This window comes from Nyctibius grandis, chromosome 15 (assembly GCF_013368605.1).
Source record: "Nyctibius grandis isolate bNycGra1 chromosome 15, bNycGra1.pri, whole genome shotgun sequence".
In the NCBI taxonomy this organism is placed as follows: domain Eukaryota; kingdom Metazoa; phylum Chordata; class Aves; order Nyctibiiformes; family Nyctibiidae; genus Nyctibius; species Nyctibius grandis.
In genome coordinates, this window is record NC_090672.1 from 84,404 (window position 1) to 104,120 (window position 19,717).

A 19,717-nucleotide genomic window follows, 5' to 3' on the forward strand; every position below is an offset into this window, starting at 1 on the left:
TCTAAAGTGGGTGGTTCTTCAGCCCACACCACATATGCATGGCCGACCACACCGATCAACCCAGGCAGAAACACTCGGCCCTCAGCAAAGGGCACTGAGGGCCTCGTCCAGGTCCCCTTTCTGGCTGATGATAATGAAGGTCTGTGAGGCGGAAAAATATTACACACGTGTACAACGTGGATCCCTCCACCAGCTGGACTGAGACACCCCGTCTACCCTGTAGCTGGTCCCTGGCTCCAGTTGGCCTTTACTTTGAGGGTGACAGAGCACTGGAACAGGATGCCCAGGGAGGCTGTGGAGTCTCCTTCTCTGGAGATATTCAAGACCCGCCTGGATACAACCCTGTGCAACAAGCTCTAGGGGAAACTGCTTTGGCACGGGGTTGGGCTAGACGATCTCCAGAGGTCCCTTCCAAGCCTAACCTTTCTGTGATTCTGTGATTGTGTGGACACCCTGGTCCTTCTGGTAGCCAGTTCTCTCGCCCCTCGAGAGTCGCACACAGACAGAAACAGGCCCTAAGGTGTCTCTGGCAGCTGGCCAGGACCCTCTGGTGCCTCCGCTAGCCTCCTCCTTTTTTACAGACACACACCCCTACGTGGCTCCCAAGGCGCTTTACACTGCGTCATCTGGCTTGATACTCGAGAGCAATCACACGCTGACTTGCATGCCCTCACATGCTCCACTTGCTGGAAAATTATTTCGGCTGGCCCTGGTCTGTCTCGGTGCCAGCGCCCCAGACAAACGGTGCCAATGACCTCTGGTCCCACTCCAGTGACCGGCACCACTGAGACAGGAACCACGGCGACCTGGGTCTGACTCCGGTTGCTGGCCCCTGGACTTCCAGACACACACATACACACAGAACAGAGAGCCCCTCGCCAGGGAAAACAGTTAGGAATAGAACTTAAGAAGAAGACAGGACAGGCTGCACTGATCAGAAGCAGAGCATGGCCAGGCAAGCATGCCAAACAGCAACCAATTCTTGAGTGACAGCCATGTTATCCCATCTTCCCTCTAGTTTTATCACGGTTCTTCCTCCCAGTACCACCCTGAAACCTCCCTTCCCCCACCTCTGGTTCCTCTCTCAAAATAACCCATACTGAGTGTCGTGCTGTCCTGTGATGCTCTTCCCCTGAACTCACCACAGTTTTCCAGTACTTAAAGGATGCTACAAAGAGGACGGAGACTCTCTCTTAACAAAGAGCCACATGGAAGGGACAGGGAACAACTGGGAGAGGTTTCACCTTGCTATAAGAAAGACATTTTTTACAGTGAGAACAATCATTCACTGCAACAACCTCCCCAGGGACGTGATAGAGACCCATGACGGGAGGTTTTCAAGATGCAATGGGACAGGGTGCTACATAATCTCATCTAGGCTCCTTTCCCACAAAAGGTTGGACCAGATGATCTTTTGAGGTGTCTATCAACCAGGGAGACTCTATGAAACCTTCATACTTTGTTTTGCAGCTCTCAAGGTGTGCCGATGAGTGATGGGGCTCCTTCCACAGGAGCTCTCACCCCAATGTGGCCTTGTCTCCATTGCGACGGGATGTCAGGGGGGAAAGACGAGGCTCTCTCCAACCCAGGAACTATGGAGAAACCCACAGGTTTACCAAGGGAGGAACTCTTTTGGATACTCAGCTGGCTGGGCCTGGAGAAGAGGGAGAATGAAACACGACTCTCTTGCAAAGCTGATGCCCGATATCTTTAATGAGAAAATCAGAGGAAAATGGAAAAGACGAGCACTTAAGCAATGCATTTTGGAGGCTGAGTAAAGCTCAGAGAAGTGCTGCCGCCTGAAGGAAAACCTCCTTCAGGTTTTCCTGAAGGGATGCTTCTTTTCCAATTCCCCTTCAAGGCTCTGGCAATCGCGTGTCACCTAGACCCATTGCTATGGAAAGAAGGAGGAGGTACTTCATGGGGAGCACAAGGTAAAGCAGAGCAAGATGGGGAAAGAGAGAGGCCTCCTGGGAAGAGACGGGAGGCCAGCGCAGGCCCCTTCCTCCAGGGAGCGGTGGGAGCTCGGCTCCTCTGCAGACCATGGCCGCGCTCTCAGGGCTGGCTCCAGGGCTTTCCTCGAGGCTCCTGGTGCTCGACCACGGCAGGCAATGCACGGGCTTCAGCATAAGAGATTGCCCCGTCCCAGAGGCCCGCAGAGCCCACGGCCCAGACCAGACCACCCAAAGCCCCCCAGCCCCAGGAAGCCCCCAGACGCGATGGGCACACTGCCAGCGCTGAGAGAGCTCCCCACGGCAGCCGACGCGGTGGATCCCACGGCTGTGCTCTGAGGGAAGGAGCTGAGGATTGGGCCGGGCAGCGTCACCGTCACTGGCGAGGGCTGGATCGCGACGCTGGAGTCGGCGCACCGGATGACGCACGGCTCGTTGCAGCTGTTGGCAAGCGGGGCTGGGCCACAGGCGGCTGGCAGGCACGAGTTGTAGCACGACATGTCTGGTTGGAGGGAGGTGACCCTGTGAGACCGGGAGGGAGCAGAGGGCGTTAGCTGTGGGGCCCTTACACATGCCCAGCTTGGCTCCTCTGAGAACAAACAGTGCCTGGGTAGGGCCAGATCCCCCTGGAAAGTTCCTTTCCGTGCCAAGAGTGACCAAGGCAGGTCGCTGTGCTCTGGATGGGGGAGGATAGACTTGGTGACTGGAAGGTACTGGTGGTCCAGGCTCAGACTTCAGCAGAGCCACTGCTACAAAAGAGCCCAGCTGACTCCCCCTCAGAAGGGAACAAAGCCTTCCCTCTTCCCTCACCGGCTCACCTCCCAGGAGAGGGAAGCACAGTGTATTTTCAAGCCTGGACAATGTATCAGAAGGACCAAGAACAGAAGGGAAGCAATCCCCCTGACGGGAATCCTACCAGCAGGAAGAGAAGGAGTGAGTTCAGACTTACCAAGTTCACTGTGGAGAGCAAGGAAAGCGCTGTGGATGGAAGGGCCTGGAGTGGCAGAGGCTATTTATATGGTGAGCCAGTGCCTGAGGAGACCTGGAACATAGTTTCTTTGTGAAGCACGTAAACAAACCGCAATCTGAGGCTTGTAAAGCACAGACAAGAGATGAAGAACTTGTCTCTTTCATCTGAAAGCTCTGGCTTGCATTTCCCTACTGGATGAGAGCACAGTGATGCTTTGGGTGCTGGCTCCTCAAAGCAACGGTCATTTGAGGTCCCTCCTCAAAACGGAGCATAAAAGGGGAAGGGGGAGGGGAAATAAAGGTCTTGTTCTATGGAAATCTGTCAATTCTCATTCTCAAAATTCTCATTCTCAAAGTGGGTAGTCATCCTCAAGGGTGCAAAGCGTTGTCCAAGTGGCTGAGGAGTAAACTCATAGGCATTTGGCTGAGGGTGCTTTTCACTTTCCGTTGCCTTGCCAGCCCTGGAAGGACATGTCCTCTTGTGGCTGCAGTTCAAAGCAGAAGGCATCCTGCGGAGCAAGGATGGGCCTGTGCTGTCCGCTCCTGCCCCCAGGTGTTACCACACGCTTGCTGAGGCAGGTGGATGCATGTGCCTTCTCCCGCTGCCTCAGCTTTGCTCAGGCGCAGCAAATGCCGGGCTCCTCCTGCAGTAGAGGAACGCCTCCCCACCCTTCCTGCATCCAGCAGCAGGGCAGGATGGCAGGCCAAGGAGGAGAGCAGCCCAACAATGGTACTCACTGCCTGCTGTAGCGGAGCGGGGACGGGCTGTGTCATGCTCCTGTCTGGTGGCAAAGGAGGCTACGTGAGGAGCAGAGTGTCTGTCCTGGCGTCTGCTCCTCTTTGCACGACCACTCAATTGCTGGAAGGGAGAGCAGAGAGGGAGGAGCAGCAAGGCTGTACTCAACTTCTCTCCTTACCCACCGTGGCCTTTGGCACTTGCTGGTGCACATCAGTAGTTTGAGCCCTCACCCATTAGTGCACCGGCTGGGAACAGAGCCGCCATAGGGCAGCTCGCCCCATTCGAGGAGTTTCCCTCGGGGCTGGTTCCTGCTGGCAGCTTCCCCCGTGGAAACTGCTGTGGGTAACCCATTCCTCTTCTGCGGGGCTGCACCACGTCTCAAAGGGCCACTTCTCGAGGCTTTGGGAACTGGAAGAGGTAGGCAGCCACTTCCCTGCCCTTCAGTTGAGGACATGGTCGAGTGCCCCGCAAGTTCCTCACAGAGCCTCAGAGCATTTCAGGAGGGAGCCTCGCTGGCTGCTTTGTCCATGCACTTCCAGTTCCACCTGGAAAAGAGGCATGGGTGGCTACCTCCCACCCTGGCGCCAGGCTGACTCCTGGGACCTCTTTCTGCCTGTAAGGGGTGAGCACGTTTCTGCTGTGAGCTGTGGCACTGGGTCGACTGTCCCAGCAGGATGGCACAACAGCCCAGAAGCATGGCCCTGTTGGAAACGATGGCAGAAGTGAGACAGAGTCATCAATCCTTCTCAGGAGAGGACAACAACCCCCTTCCAAGACCCTTCTCCCAAACGGCACGGCAGCCTGGGTGACAGCCGGGCCCATCTTTCCAAGCAGCATGTGCAGTCAGAGGCTTTTTCCAGGCAGCTCTCAGGGCTGGGGACACACACCTGGCCTTTGAGCTCTCCCCAGACCTGTCCAGACTGGCACAGTCTCCTCTATGTCTCGCAGGGTCACAGGGAGCACGCTCTGGTGCCTCTCAGTGGCTGCAGCTTCCTTCCGGTGGTCTGTCACACCGGTCTGTCAGAAAAGCAGGCTCCCCAGGCCCTGGACACATAGGGGCAGCAACTTTCCTCGATTTGGTCCATGCCCCAGAAACGTCCGGGAGTGGGAATGTCAGGGCACGTCCGTGCTGTCCTGCTTTGGCTGCTGTTTCACCAAGGAACATGACAGGACTTCAAGGAGTCACCAAGTGGTTGGGCAAGATGCTAACAGCCATGACAACACTGTGCAAAAGCTGCGTTTCTGTAGGAATGCGGACATGAGGTTGCTCCTAGGGCCCTCTGCACGTCGCAGTCCGTTTCACCCAGAGCCCCTGATGCCAGTGCATGGATGATTCGCACCGAGGTGGAGCTGAGGCCTCTCATAGTGCCTCAGCACTTTTTGGTGACTCACAGGTGACTCCAAGGTGGTCTGCTGGTGCCACCTTGCAATTAAGGGGCCCCGAATGTGCCGATCTGTCCCCGAGCCAGGGAAAACAGGCCAGACCCTCCGGGTCAGTGACCTGAACAAACCACCCGGCAATGATGCAAAGATGAGAGTTGTTTGGGAAGACCGTGCCAAAGCAAACAGGTGCACTTGGTGATGGCTCACTGTCAGGCATGAGTCAGCAGGCTCCTTCGTCACTTTCCAGGGCCATGTTGAGCCATTGCTTCTCCTCAGAAGAGTAATGACTAAGGTCCTGGCAGGCAAGGCAAGGGCTGCGCAGTTCCCAGAGAAAAGGCTCTGGCCTTTCCTGACTGAAGACAACAGCTGAACTGCTGGGCTCCCTTTGCATAGCTGGAAAGCATGTGCATCACTGAGGCCCGAGGGGAGCAGCGATCTGCCACCGAGTAGCCTGATACCCTCCAGCAACGGCCTCAGTGTCCCCACCCCTGCACACAACAGAGTTTCTCTCGAGGCCACAGGAGGGCCTTGTTTGAGCATCACCTTCCAATCACCCCGGGGATCTGAGTCTCCTCCGTTCTCTGCCCCTCAGCAGAACAGCCATCCTGCAGAGGCTTGGCTGGGCTCTGAGCAACGCCATAGCCCGCAGGCCCTGGTGTTGCTCAGGGTCGGCCTCAGCCTGTCAAAGAGAGACCCTTCTGAGTGGCCTTCAGGCGTGCTCCACAGGCACAGTCCTAAGTAAGTGTTGGCCGTGTTCCCCAGGAAGGGCAGGACATGCACAACGCCTACGCATGGCCTGAATCTGCTGCAAGGCTTCAGCAGCAACTGGAATGAGGCCTCAAACGAGCGTTGGTCTGCGGAAGAAACATAATTGCTGTCAAATCACTTCAGTGCTACTGATGATGGGTGAAAAGGGAGTCAAGCATTTCAGGCCAAGGAGGCATGTCTTTCATCTACCAGCAGAGCTTTGAGAAGCCAAAATTGCTGTTTCTCAACATGCTTCATGTTTGCGTCGGTTTTCAGCTCCCCTGGGGCTCTGCACCGCACTATAAAAGTGTGAGCGACTCCCAGCTCCTCTGTCCTCTCCTCGTGCCTTCCTCTGCTCTGTGAAGTTGGTAAGTCTCAGTTCATTTTGCCTCTTGTCTCCTCGGTTGGCAGGACAGTTTTCGTGCAGTGGGCTGCATGCATTTTGTCTCTGTTGTCCTTGGTGGATGGTCTAGCATGCCAGACAGGGCATTGGTTGGATTCTTTGCCAGCCATGGTTCTTTCCAAGGCTGAGGATGCACGGCCAGCACTCTCTAACCAACAACCGGGCACTTCTCCACCATCTGCAGTTCAGCAATGCTCCTTTTGCATTATTGGCATGACAAGGAGCTTCCTCAGGAGAGCTAGTCCTACCGTAGATGTCTTCTTCCATAGTGGCTGCTGTCTTCAGGAGCCCTGTTGCGTTTTACTCGGACATGCCCGGGAGTGGCAAGGCCAGCTGAGATATAGGCTGCGAAGGAGCTTGACTTGGACAGGGCAGCTTCCTTGCGTTTGGACGGACCTTCTCGAATCACCCTTTAATTACAAATAAATGCCCAACCCAGGCCCACCAAAATGCCCAGAAACCCCCTCTCTACAGACACTGGAGGTCCATCAACTGTTGGGCCATGCCCCTGCTTCCGCCTTGGAGAATGTTTAACAAGTGGTATCCTGCATTTCACGGGGGCTTTGCAGGTGACTCTGGCCAAGTTAGCGCAGGTGCCTGTGGGTGGGACGTGCCAGGCGGGTGAGAGAAGAGGTCTTCGGATACAGCAGGATGTGACCAGGCAGGGGGGAGGTAAAGGCAACGGAGTGGAGGGTGCACTGCGGTCTTCTGCCAAAAGCAGAGCAGAGCACCATTGTGGCCCTTCCTGCTGGACACAGCTTTCTTGACTCATGCTCCAGCCCACATCTCTGTCCGCTGAGCTCCCAAGGCACTGTTTGTTCTCAGAGGAGCCAAGCTGGGCGTGTGTAAGGGCCCCACAGCTAATGCCCTCTGCCTCCCTCCCGGTCTCACAGGGTCACCTCCCTCCAACCAGACATGTCGTGCTACAACTCGTGCCTGCCAGCCGCCTGTGGCCCAGCCCCGCTTGCCAACAGCTGCAACGAGCCGTGCGTCATCCGGTGCGCCGACTCCAGCGTCGCGATCCAGCCCTCGCCAGTGACGGTGACGCTGCCCGGCCCAATCCTCAGCTCCTTCCCTCAGAGCACAGCCGTGGGATCCACCGCGTCGGCTGCCGTGGGGAGCTCTCTCAGCGCTGGCAGTGTGCCCATCGCTTCTGGGGGCTTCCTGGGGCTGGGGGGCTTTGGGTGGTCTGGTCTGGGCCGTGGGCTCTGCGGGCCTCTGGGACGGGGCAATCTCTTATGCTGAAGCCCGTGCATTGCCTGCCGTGGTCGAGCACCAGGAGCCTCGAGGAAAGCCCTGGAGCCAGCCTGAGAGCGCGGCCATGGTCTGCAGAGGAGCCGAGCTCCCACCGCTCCGCCTGGAGGAAGGGGCCTGCGCTGGCCTCCCGTCTCTTCCCAGGAGGCCTCTCTCTTTCCCCACCTTGCTCTGCTTTACCTTGTGCTCCCCATGAAGTACCTCCTCCTTCTTTCCATAGCAATGGGTCTAGGTGACACGCGATTGCCAGAGCCTTGAAGGGGAATTGGAAAAGAAGCATCCCTTCAGGAAAACCTGAAGGAGGTTTTCCTTCAGGCGGCAGCACTTCTCTGAGCTTTACTCAGCCTCCAAAATACATTGCTTAAGTGCTCGTCTTTTCCATTTTCCTCTGATTTTCTCATTAAAGATATCGGGCATCAGCTTTGCAAGAGAGTCGTGTTTCATTCTCCCCTCTTCTCCAGGCCCAGCCAGCTGAGTATCCAAAAGAGTTCCTCCCTTGGTAAACCTGTGGGTTTCTCCATAGTTCCTGAGTTTGAGAGAGCCTCGTCTTTCCCCCCTGACATCCCGTCGCAATGGAGACAAGGCCACATTGGGGTGAGAGCTCCTGTGGAAGGAGCCCCGTCATCCAATGACACACCTCGAAAGCCGCAAAACAAAGCATGAAGGCAGTCCACACTTTCTGTTCAATGTCCCTGTGCTGCATTGATTGCAGCAGGGACTCAGCAGACTGCTGGATTAATGAGAGCCAATGATGGCCGTGGCTACTTTGTTAGGAAAGTCTTTGTTAAGAACCCAGAAAGTGAATCCCAGGAATTTTTCATATCCACAAGAGGGAGTGCCAGTATAAAAAGGTGTAGGCGTCAGGAGCAAGAGAAGGAGCTGGAGCAGGGACAGGAGCAGCTGGAGCAGCAAGATCAGGAGCAGTGGCAGCGGCAGCAGTGGCAGGAGCAGCTGCAGCATGCTGACGAGGTGGCCGAGTGGTGAAGGCGATGGACTGCTAATCCATTGTGCTCTGCACGCGTGGGTTCGAATCCCATCCTCGTCGGTCAGCCCAACAGTGGTCAGAGCTTCTGAGTGTGAGCAGCTCGATGTGCGCCTTTGTTTTGAGAGGAGAGTGGCCTGAAAAGAACTTGCAAGGTTTTGAAGTGGCTCAGGACACACCTCAGCCTCTTCTGTCTCCATACAGGCAAGAGGAACAAGAAGGGAAAGAAGGAAGATCGAGGGAACTCACAGGACAGGACCATCAGCCTGTCTGCAATCCCTGGGAAGATGATAGAGCAAACCATCCTGGAAGTAGTTTCCAAACAGAGGAAGGTGGTTGGGAGTAGGAAGCACACTTGTACGAAGGAGAAGCATCTCCAGGGATGGAGACTCCACAACCTCTCTGGGCAACCTGGTCTGCTCTTTGAACCCCCCTCACGGTAACAAAGTGGTTTCTCGCCTTGAGATGGAATTTCATGTGTTTTAATTTGTGCCCATTGCCTCTCCTTGGTACTTCTGAGAAGACTCTGGCTTCCTCTTCATTCCCTTCCTTCAGGTATGGGAAGAATCCCAGCTCTCACAGCCTCCCCTCATATTTTGGACACACCAAGCCCTTAACCAGTTCTGTGACAAAGCAGGGATCTGCAGGGAAGACCCCTGTGGAGACAGGAGTAGCCAGCGGCAGGCCGTGCTACCGAGGGATGCGCTGTCCCAGGTGGTCAGGAGCGACTTGGCAGGGTCAGAGGGACAGGGACGATCCAGTGTGGTTATGAAAGGCACAGAGGTGGCTGGAGCCTCTTCCTGCCCACACAACCTCCCCTCTCTTACAGGCATTTGCACTTTCTGCCTCTCTGGACACCTTCCTCCCTCTCGCAACCTCTGGACATTTCCTCGGCATCTCTCTTGCCCACGACCGTGGGCCTCTTGCTCTCCCTGCTCTCCTCTGGGCGCGCTTCCCAGTAGGTTTGCAGTTCCAAGGATGCCTCGTGGCTCATGGTCAGCAGCACCTGTGAGCAGTGTGCCTGGACACACCAACGTGCAAGCAAGATGCAAGAAGGAGAGACTGGAGATTGGCCAAGGGGCTCAGAGCTCAGAATGCTGCTGACCCCCCCCACCAGCCTCGCGTATCCCTAAGGTCTGTGAGACAGGTGAAGGGGACCACTGCCCCCGCTGCCAGCCCGGCTGGGTCTGCATCCAGAGGGAGAGTCCATGGGAGATGAGAAAGGGGATGCCTGCTGCAGACAGGTCAGCTTCTTCATCAGCACCTTAATCTCACCTGTCCGGCCCCAGGGAAGAGAAGAAGAGCAGAACTCTTCCTCATCGACAGACGTGCTTGGCAGTTTGGACAGCCCACAACGATCCCTTTCTGTTCAGTGGCTGCTGAACCCAGGAGCCCAGCAGAGCTCAGGCTGCCACAGCTCCGTGCCTCCAGGCCCAGCCAGCAGCGAGGCTGAGCACGCCTCCCAGGCGGCGCACACACACACAAATCCACGTATAGAATCAGAGAATCATAGAATCACAGAATGGTTTGGCTTGGAAGGGACCTTAAAGAGCATCTAGTTCCTACCCTGCTGCCACAGGCAGGGACACCTTTCCACTAGACCAGGTTGCTCAAAGGCCCATCCAACCTGGCCTTAAACACTGGCAGGGAGGGGGCATCGACAACTTCTCTGGGCAACCAGTGCCAGTGCCTCACCACCCTCACAGTCAAGAATCTCTTCCTAATATCTAATCTAAATCTACCCTCTTTCAGTTTAAAACCGTAAAATGATGGGTAGCGGCTTAGCAACTTCATCCGCCCGTTCCCTCAGGACCCGCGGATGCACCTCATCATGTCCCATGGACTTGTGCACTGAAGGTTCCTTAGCTGGTCTCGAACCCGATCTTCTTCTAAAGTGGGTGGTTCTTCAGCCCACACCACATATGCATGGCCGACCACACCGATCAACCCAGGCAGAAACACTCGGCCCTCAGCAAAGGGCACTGAGGGCCTCGTCCAGGTCCCCTTTCTGGCTGATGATAATGAAGGTCTGTGAGGCGGAAAAATATTACACACGTGTACAACGTGGATCCCTCCACCAGCTGGACTGAGACACCCCGTCTACCCTGTAGCTGGTCCCTGGCTCCAGTTGGCCTTTACTTTGAGGGTGACAGAGCACTGGAACAGGATGCCCAGGGAGGCTGTGGAGTCTCCTTCTCTGGAGATATTCAAGACCCGCCTGGATACAACCCTGTGCAACAAGCTCTAGGGGAAACTGCTTTGGCACGGGGTTGGGCTAGACGATCTCCAGAGGTCCCTTCCGACCCTAACCTTTCTGTGATTCTGTGATTGTGTGGACACCCTGGTCCTTCTGGTAGCCAGTTCTCTCGCCCCTCGAGAGTCGCACACAGACAGAAACAGGCCCTAAGGTGTCTCTGGCAGCTGGCCAGGACCCTCTGGTGCCTCCGCTAGCCTCCTCCTTTTTACAGACACACACCCCTACGTGGCTCCCAAGGCGCTTTACACTGCGTCATCTGGCTTGATACTCGAGAGCAATCACACGCTGACTTGCATGCCCTCACATGCTCCACTTGCTGGAAAATTATTTCGGCTGGCCCTGGTCTGTCTCGGTGCCAGCGCTCCCAGACAAACGGTGCCAATGACCTCTGGTCCCACTCCAGTGACCGGCACCACTGAGACAGGAACCACGGCGACCTGGGTCTGACTCCGGTTGCTGGCCCCTGGACTTCCAGACACACACATACACACAGAACAGAGAGCCCCTCGCCAGGGAAAACAGTTAGGAATAGAACTTAAGAAGAAGACAGGACAGGCTGCACTGATCAGAAGCAGAGCATGGCCAGGCAAGCATGCCAAACAGCAACCAATTCTTGAGTGACAGCCATGTTATCCCATCTTCCCTCTAGTTTTATCACGGTTCTTCCTCCCAGTACCACCCTGAAACCTCCCTTCCCCCACCTCTGGTTCCTCTCTCAAAATAACCCATACTGAGTGTCGTGCTGTCCTGTGATGCTCTTCCCCTGAACTCACCACAGTTTTCCAGTACTTAAAGGATGCTACAAGAGGACGGAGACTCTCTCTTAACAAAGAGCCACATGGAAGGGACAGGGAACAACTGGGAGAGGTTTCACCTTGCTATAAGAAAGACATTTTTTACAGTGAGAACAATCATTCACTGCAACAACCTCCCCAGGGACGTGATAGAGACCCATGACGGGAGGTTTTCAAGATGCAATGGGACAGGGTGCTACATAATCTCATCTAGGCTCCTTTCCCACAAAAGGTTGGACCAGATGATCTTTTGAGGTGTCTATCAACCAGGGAGACTCTATGAAACCTTCATACTTTGTTTTGCAGCTCTCAAGGTGTGCCGATGAGTGATGGGGCTCCTTCCACAGGAGCTCTCACCCCAATGTGGCCTTGTCTCCATTGCGACGGGATGTCAGGGGGGAAAGACGAGGCTCTCTCCAACCCAGGAACTATGGAGAAACCCACAGGTTTACCAAGGGAGGAACTCTTTTGGATACTCAGCTGGCTGGGCCTGGAGAAGAAGGGAGAATGAAACACGACTCTCTTGCAAAGCTGATGCCCGATATCTTTAATGAGAAAATCAGAGGAAAATGGAAAAGACGAGCACTTAAGCAATGTATTTTGGAGGCTGAGTAAAGCTCAGAGAAGTGCTGCCGCCTGAAGGAAAACCTCCTTCAGGTTTTCCTGAAGGGATGCTTCTTTTCCAATTCCCCTTCAAGGCTCTGGCAATCGCGTGTCACCTAGACCCATTGCTATGGAAAGAAGGAGGAGGTACTTCATGGGGAGCACAAGGTAAAGCAGAGCAAGATGGGGAAAGAGAGAGGCCTCCTGGGAAGAGACGGGAGGCCAGCGCAGGCCCCTTCCTCCAGGCAGAGCGGTGGGAGCTCGGCTCCTCTGCAGACCATGGCCGCGCTCTCAGGGCTGGCTCCAGGGCTTTCCTCGAGGCTCCTGGTGCTCGACCACGGCAGGCAATGCACGGGCTTCAGCATAAGAGATTGCCCCGTCCCAGAGGCCCGCAGAGCCCACGGCCCAGACCAGACCACCCAAAGCCCCCCAGCCCCAGGAAGCCCCCAGAAGCGATGGGCACACTGCCAGCGCTGAGAGAGCTCCCCACGGCAGCCGACGCGGTGGATCCCACGGCTGTGCTCTGAGGGAAGGAGCTGAGGATTGGGCCGGGCAGCGTCACCGTCACTGGCGAGGGCTGGATCGCGACGCTGGAGTCAGCGCACCGGATGACGCACGGCTCGTTGCAGCTGTTGGCAAGCGGGGCTGGGCCACAGGCGGCTGGCAGGCACGAGTTGTAGCACGACATGTCTGGTTGGAGGGAGGTGACCCTGTGAGACCGGGAGGGAGCAGAGGGCGTTAGCTGTGGGGCCCTTACACATGCCCAGCTTGGCTCCTCTGAGAACAAACAGTGCCTGGGTAGGGCCAGATCCCCCTGGAAAGTTCCTTTCCGTGCCAAGAGTGACCAAGGCAGGTCGCTGTGCTCTGGATGGGGGAGGATAGACTTGGTGACTGGAAGGTACTGGTGGTCCACGCTCAGACTTCAGCAGAGCCACTGCTACAAAAGAGCCCAGCTGACTCCCCCTCAGAAGGGAACAAAGCCTTCCCTCTTCCCTCACCGGCTCACCTCCCAGGAGAGGGAAGCACAGTGTATTTTCAAGCCTGGACAATGTATCAGAAGGACCAAGAACAGAAGGGAAGCAATCCCCCTGACGGGAATCCTACCAGCAGGAAGAGAAGGAGTGAGTTCAGACTTACCAAGTTCACTGTGGAGAGCAAGGAAAGCGCTGTGGATGGAAGGGCCTGGAGTGGCAGAGGCTATTTATATGATGAGCCAGTGCCTGAGGAGACCTGGAACATAGTTTCTTTGTGAAGCACGTAAACAAACCGCAATCTGAGGCTTGTAAAGCACAGACAAGAGATGAAGAACTTGTCTCTTTCATCTGAAAGCTCTGGCTTGCATTTCCCTACTGGATGAGAGCACAGTGATGCTTTGGGTGCTGGCTCCTCAAAGCAACGGTCATTTGAGGTCCCTCCTCAAAACGGAGCATAAAAGGGGAAGGGGGAGGGGAAATAAAGGTCTTGTTCTATGGAAATCTGTCAATTCTCATTCTCAAAATTCTCATTCTCAAAGTGGGTAGTCATCCTCAAGGGTGCAAAGCGTTGTCCAAGTGGCTGAGGAGTAAACTCATAGGCATTTGGCTGAGGGTGCTTTTCACTTTCCGTTGCCTTGCCAGCCCTGGAAGGACATGTCCTCTTGTGGCTGCAGTTCAAAGCAGAAGGCATCCTGCGGAGCAAGGATGGGCCTGTGCTGTCCGCCTCCTGCCCCCAGGTGTTACCACACGCTTGCTGAGGCAGGTGGATGCATGTGCCTTCTCCCGCTGCCTCAGCTTTGCTCAGGCGCAGCAAATGCCGGGCTCCTCCTGCAGTAGAGGAACGCCTCCCCACCCTTCCTGCATCCAGCAGCAGGGCAGGATGGCAGGCCAAGGAGGAGAGCAGCCCAACAATGGTACTCACTGCCTGCTGTAGCGGAGCGGGGACGGGCTGTGTCATGCTCCTGTCTGGTGGCAAAGGAGGCTACGTGAGGAGCAGAGTGTCTGTCCTGGCGTCTGCTCCTCTTTGCACGACCACTCAATTGCTGGAAGGGAGAGCAGAGAGGGAGGAGCAGCAAGGCTGTACTCAACTTCTCTCCTTACCCACCGTGGCCTTTGGCACTTGCTGGTGCACATCAGTAGTTTGAGCCCTCACCCATTAGTGCACCGGCTGGGAACAGAGCCGCCATAGGGCAGCTCGCCCCATTCGAGGAGTTTCCCTCGGGGCTGGTTCCTGCTGGCAGCTTCCCCCGTGGAAACTGCTGTGGGTAACCCATTCCTCTTCTGCGGGGCTGCACCACGTCTCAAAGGGCCACTTCTCGAGGCTTTGGGAACTGGAAGAGGTAGGCAGCCACTTCCCTGCCCTTCAGTTGAGGACATGCGGGGGGTCGAGTGCCCCGCAAGTTCCTCACAGAGCCTCAGAGCATTTCAGGAGGGAGCCTCGCTGGCTGCTTTGTCCGTGCACTTCCAGTTCCACCTGGAAAAGAGGCATGGGTGGCTACCTCCCACCCTGGTGCCAGGCTGACTCCTGGGACCTCTTTCTGCCTGTAAGGGGTGAGCACGTTTCTGCTGTGAGCTGTGGCACTGGGTCGACTGTCCCAGCAGGATGGCACAACAGCCCCAGAGCATGGCCCTGTTGGAAACGATGGCAGAAGTGAGACAGAGTCATCAATCCTTCTCAGGAGAGGACAACAACCCCCTTCCAAGACCCTTCTCCCAAACGGCACGGCAGCCTGGGTGACAGCCGGGCCCATCTTTCCAAGCAGCATGTGCAGTCAGAGGCTTTTTCCAGGCAGCTCTCAGGGCTGGGGACACACACCTGGCCTTTGAGCTCTCCCCAGACCTGTCCAGACTGGCACAGTCTCCTCTATGTCTCGCAGGGTCACAGGGAGCACGCTCTGGTGCCTCTCAGTGGCTGCAGCTTCCTTCCGGTGGTCTGTCACACCGGTCTGTCAGAAAAGCAGGCTCCCCAGGCCCTGGACACATAGGGGCAGCAACTTTCCTCGATTTGGTCCATGCCCCAGAAACGTCCGGGAGTGGGAATGTCAGGGCACGTCCGTGCTGTCCTCCTTTGGCTGCTGTTTCACCAAGGAACATGACAGGACTTCAAGGAGTCACCAAGTGGTTGGGCAAGATGCTAACAGCCATGACAACACTGTGCAAAAAGCTGCGTTTCTGTAGGAATGCGGACATGAGGTTGCTCCTAGGGCCCTCTGCACGTCGCAGTCCGTTTCACCCAGAGCCCCTGATGCCAGTGCATGGATGATTCGCACCGAGGTGGAGCTGAGGCCTCTCATAGTGCCTCAGCACTTTTTGGTGACTCACAGGTGACTCCAAGGTGGTCTGCTGGTGCCACCTTGCAATTAAGGGGCCCTGAATGTGCCGATCTGTCCCCGAGCCAGGGAAAACAAGCCAGACCCTCCGGGTCAGTGACCTGAACAAGCCACCAGGCAATGATGCAAAGATGATGAGAGTTGTTTGGGAAGACTGTGCCAAAGCAAACAGGTGCACTTGGTGATGGCTCACTGTCAGGCATGAGTCAGCAGGCTCCTTCGTCACTTTCCAGGGCCATGTTGAGCCATTGCTTCTCCTCAGAAGAGTAATGACTAAGGTCCTGGCAGGCAAGGCAAGGGCTGCGCAGTTCCCAGAGAAAAGGCTCTGGCCTTTCCTGACTGAAGACAACAGCTGAACTGCTGGGCTCCCTTTGCATAGCTGGAAAGCATGTGCATCACTGAGGCCCGAGGGGAGCAGCGATCTGCCACCGAGTAGCCTGATACCCTCCAGCAACGGCCTCAGTGTCCCCACCCCTGCACACAACAGAGTTTCTCTCGAGGCCACAGGAGGGCCTTGTTTGAGCATCACCTTCCAATCACCCCGGGGATCTGAGTCTCCTCCACTCTCTGCCCCTCAGCAGAACAGCCATCCTGCAGAGGCTTGGCTGGGCTCTGAGTAACGCCATAGCCCGCAGGCCCTGAGCAACGCCATAGCCCGCAGGCCCTGGTGTTGCTCAGGGTCGGCCTCAGCCTGTCAAAGAGAGACCCTTCTGAGTGGCCTTCAGGCGTGCTCCACAGGCACAGTCCTAAGTAAGTGTTGGCCGTGTTCCCCAGGAAGGGCAGGACGTGCACAACGCCTACGCATGGCCTGAATCTGCTGCAAGGCTTCAGCAGCAACTGGAATGAGGCCTCAAACGAGCGTTGGTCTGCGGAAGAAACATAATTGCTGTCAAATCACTTCAGTGCTACTGATGATGGGTGAAAAGGGAGTCAAGCATTTCAGGCCAAGGAGGCATGTCTTTCATCTACCAGCAGAGCTTTGAGAAGCCAAAATTGCTGTTTCTCAACATGCTTCATGTTTGCGTCGGTTTTCAGCTCCCCTGGGGCTCTGCACCGCACTATAAAAGTGTGAGCGACTCCCAGCTCCTCTATCCTCTCCTCGTGCCTTCCTCTGCTCTGTGAAGTTGGTAAGTCTCAGTTCATTTTGCCTCTTGTCTCCTCGGTTGGCAGGACAGTTTTCGTGCAGTGGGCTGCATGCATTTTGTCTCTGTTGTCCTTGGTGGATGGTCTAGCATGCCAGACAGGGCATTGGTTGGATTCTTTGCCAGCCATGGTTCTTTCCAAGGCTGAGGATGCACGGCCAGCACTCTCTAACCAACAACCGGGCACTTCTCCACCATCTGCAGTTCAGCAATGCTCCTTTTGCATTATTGGCATGACAAGGAGCTTCCTCAGGAGAGCTAGTCCTACCGTAGATGTCTTCTTCCATAGTGGCTGCTGTCTTCAGGAGCCCTGTTGCGTTTTACTCGGACATGCCCGGGAGTGGCAAGGCCAGCTGAGATATAGGCTGCGAAGGAGCTTGACTTGGACAGGGCAGCTTCCTTGCATTTGGACGGACCTTCTCGAATCACCCTTTAATTACAAATAAATGCCCAACCCAGGCCCACCAAAATGCCCAGAAACCCCCTCTCTACAGACACTGGAGGTCCATCAACTGTTGGGCCATGCCCCTGCTTCCGCCTTGGAGAATGTTTAACAAGTGGTATCCTGCATTTCACGGGGGCTTTGCAGGTGACTCTGGCCAAGTTAGCGCAGGTGCCTGTGGGTGGGACGTGCCAGGCGGGTGAGAGAAGAGGTCTTCGGATACAGCAGGATGTGACCAGGCAGGGGGGAGGTAAAGGCAACGGAGTGGAGGGTGCACTGCGGTCTTCTGCCAAAAGCAGAGCAGAGCACCATTGTGGCCCTTCCTGCTGGACACAGCTTTCTTGACTCATGCCCCAGCCCACATCTCTGTCCGCTGAGCTCCCAAGGCACTGTTTGTTCTCAGAGGAGCCAAGCTGGGCGTGTGTAAGGGCCCCACAGCTAATGCCCTCTGCTCCCTCCCGGTCTCACAGGGTCACCTCCCTCCAACCAGACATGTCGTGCTACAACTCGTGCCTGCCAGCCGCCTGTGGCCCAGCCCCGCTTGCCAACAGCTGCAACGAGCCGTGCGTCATCCGGTGCGCCGACTCCAGCGTCGCGATCCAGCCCTCGCCAGTGACGGTGACGCTGCCCGGCCCAATCCTCAGCTCCTTCCCTCAGAGCACAGCCGTGGGATCCACCGCGTCGGCTGCCGTGGGGAGCTCTCTCAGCGCTGGCAGTGTGCCCATCGCTTCTGGGGGCTTCCTGGGGCTGGGGGGCTTTGGGTGGTCTGGTCTGGGCCGTGGGCTCTGCGGGCCTCTGGGACGGGGCAATCTCTTATGCTGAAGCCCGTGCATTGCCTGCCGTGGTCGAGCACCAGGAGCCTCGAGGAAAGCCCTGGAGCCAGCCCTGAGAGCGCGGCCATGGTCTGCAGAGGAGCCGAGCTCCCACCGCTCCGCCTGGAGGAAGGGGCCTGCGCTGGCCTCCCGTCTCTTCCCAGGAGGCCTCTCTCTTTCCCCATCTTGCTCTGCTTTACCTTGTGCTCCCCATGAAGTACCTCCTCCTTCTTTCCATAGCAATGGGTCTAGGTGACACGCGATTGCCAGAGCCTTGAAGGGGAATTGGAAAAGAAGCATCCCTTCAGGAAAACCTGAAGGAGGTTTTCCTTCAGGCGGCAGCACTTCTCTGAGCTTTACTCAGCCTCCAAAATACATTGCTTAAGTGCTCGTCTTTTCCATTTTCCTCTGATTTTCTCATTAAAGATATCGGGCATCAGCTTTGCAAGAGAGTCGTGTTTCATTCTCCCCTCTTCTCCAGGCCCAGCCAGCTGAGTATCCAAAAGAGTTCCTCCCTTGGTAAACCTGTGGGTTTCTCCATAGTTCCTGAGTTTGAGAGAGCCTCGTCTTTCCCCCCTGACATCCCGTCGCAATGGAGAGAAGGCCACATTGGGGTGAGAGCTCCTGTGGAAGGAGCCCCGTCATCCAATGACACACCTCGAAAGCCGCAAAACAAAGCATGAAGGCAGTCCACACTTTCTGTTCAATGTCCCTGTGCTGCATTGATTGCAGCAGGGACTCAGCAGACTGCTGGATTAATGAGAGCCAATGATGGCCGTGGCTACTTTGTTAGGAAAGTCTTTGTTAAGAACCCAGAAAGTGAATCCCAGGAATTTTTCATATCCACAAGAGGGAGTGCCAGTATAAAAAGGTGTAGGCGTCAGGAGCAAGAGAAGGAGCTGGAGCAGGGACAGGAGCAGCTGGAGCAGCAAGATCAGGAGCAGTGGCAGCGGCAGCAGTGGCAGGAGCAGCTGCAGCATGCTGACGAGGTGGCCGAGTGGTGAAGGCGATGGACTGCTAATCCATTGTGCTCTGCACGCGTGGGTTCGAATCCCATCCTCGTCGGTCAGCCCAACAGTGGTCAGAGCTTCTGAGTGTGAGCAGCTCGATGTGCGCCTTTGTTTTGAGAGGAGAGTGGCCTGAAAAGAACTTGCAAGGTTTTGAAGTGGCTCAGGACACACCTCAGCCTCTTCTGTCTCCATACAGGCAAGAGGAACAAGAAGGGAAAGAAGGAAGATCGAGGGAACTCACAGGACAGGACCATCAGCCTGTCTGCAATCCCTGGGAAGATGATAGAGCAAACCATCCTGGAAGTAGTTTCCAAACAGAGGAAGGTGGTTGGGAGTAGGAAGCACACTTGTACAAAGGAGAAGCATCTCCAGGGATGGAGACTCCACAACCTCTCTGGGCAACCTGGTCTGCTCTTTGAACCCCCCTCACGGTAACAAAGTGGTTTCTCGCCTTGAGATGGAATTTCATGTGTTTTAATTTGTGCCCATTGCCTCTCCTTGGTACTTCTGAGAAGACTCTGGCTTCCTCTTCATTCCCTTCCTTCAGGTATGGGAAGAATCCCAGCTCTCACAGCCTCCCCTCATATTTTGGACACACCAAGCCCTTAACCAGTTCTGTGACAAAGCAGGGATCTGCAGGGAAGACCCCTGTGGAGACAGGAGTAGCCAGCGGCAGGCCGTGCTACCGAGGGATGCGCTGTCCCAGGTGGTCAGGAGCGACTTGGCAGGGGTCAGAGGGACAGGGACGATCCAGTGTGGTTATGAAAGGCACAGAGGTGGCTGGAGCCTCTTCCTGCCCACACAACCTCCCCTCTCTTACAGGCATTTGCACTTTCTGCCTCTCTGGACACCTTCCTCCCTCTCGCAACCTCTGGACATTTCCTCGGCATCTCTCTTGCCCACGACCGTGGGCCTCTTGCTCTC

The 19,717-nt window shown here is 56.0% G+C and overlaps 2 non-coding genes across 2 annotated transcripts; both read left to right on the top strand.

Moving 5' to 3' along the window:
• The first annotated feature begins 8,410 nt into the window (after positions 1-8,410).
• TRNAS-GCU (transfer RNA serine (anticodon GCU)) lies at positions 8,411-8,492 on the top strand. The gene has a single exon. It is a non-coding gene; the product is annotated as a tRNA-Ser (tRNA).
• A 10,274-nt stretch (positions 8,493-18,766) lies between these two features.
• TRNAS-GCU (transfer RNA serine (anticodon GCU)) lies at positions 18,767-18,848 on the top strand. The gene has a single exon. It is a non-coding gene; the product is annotated as a tRNA-Ser (tRNA).
• Positions 18,849-19,717: the final 869 nt, after the last annotated feature.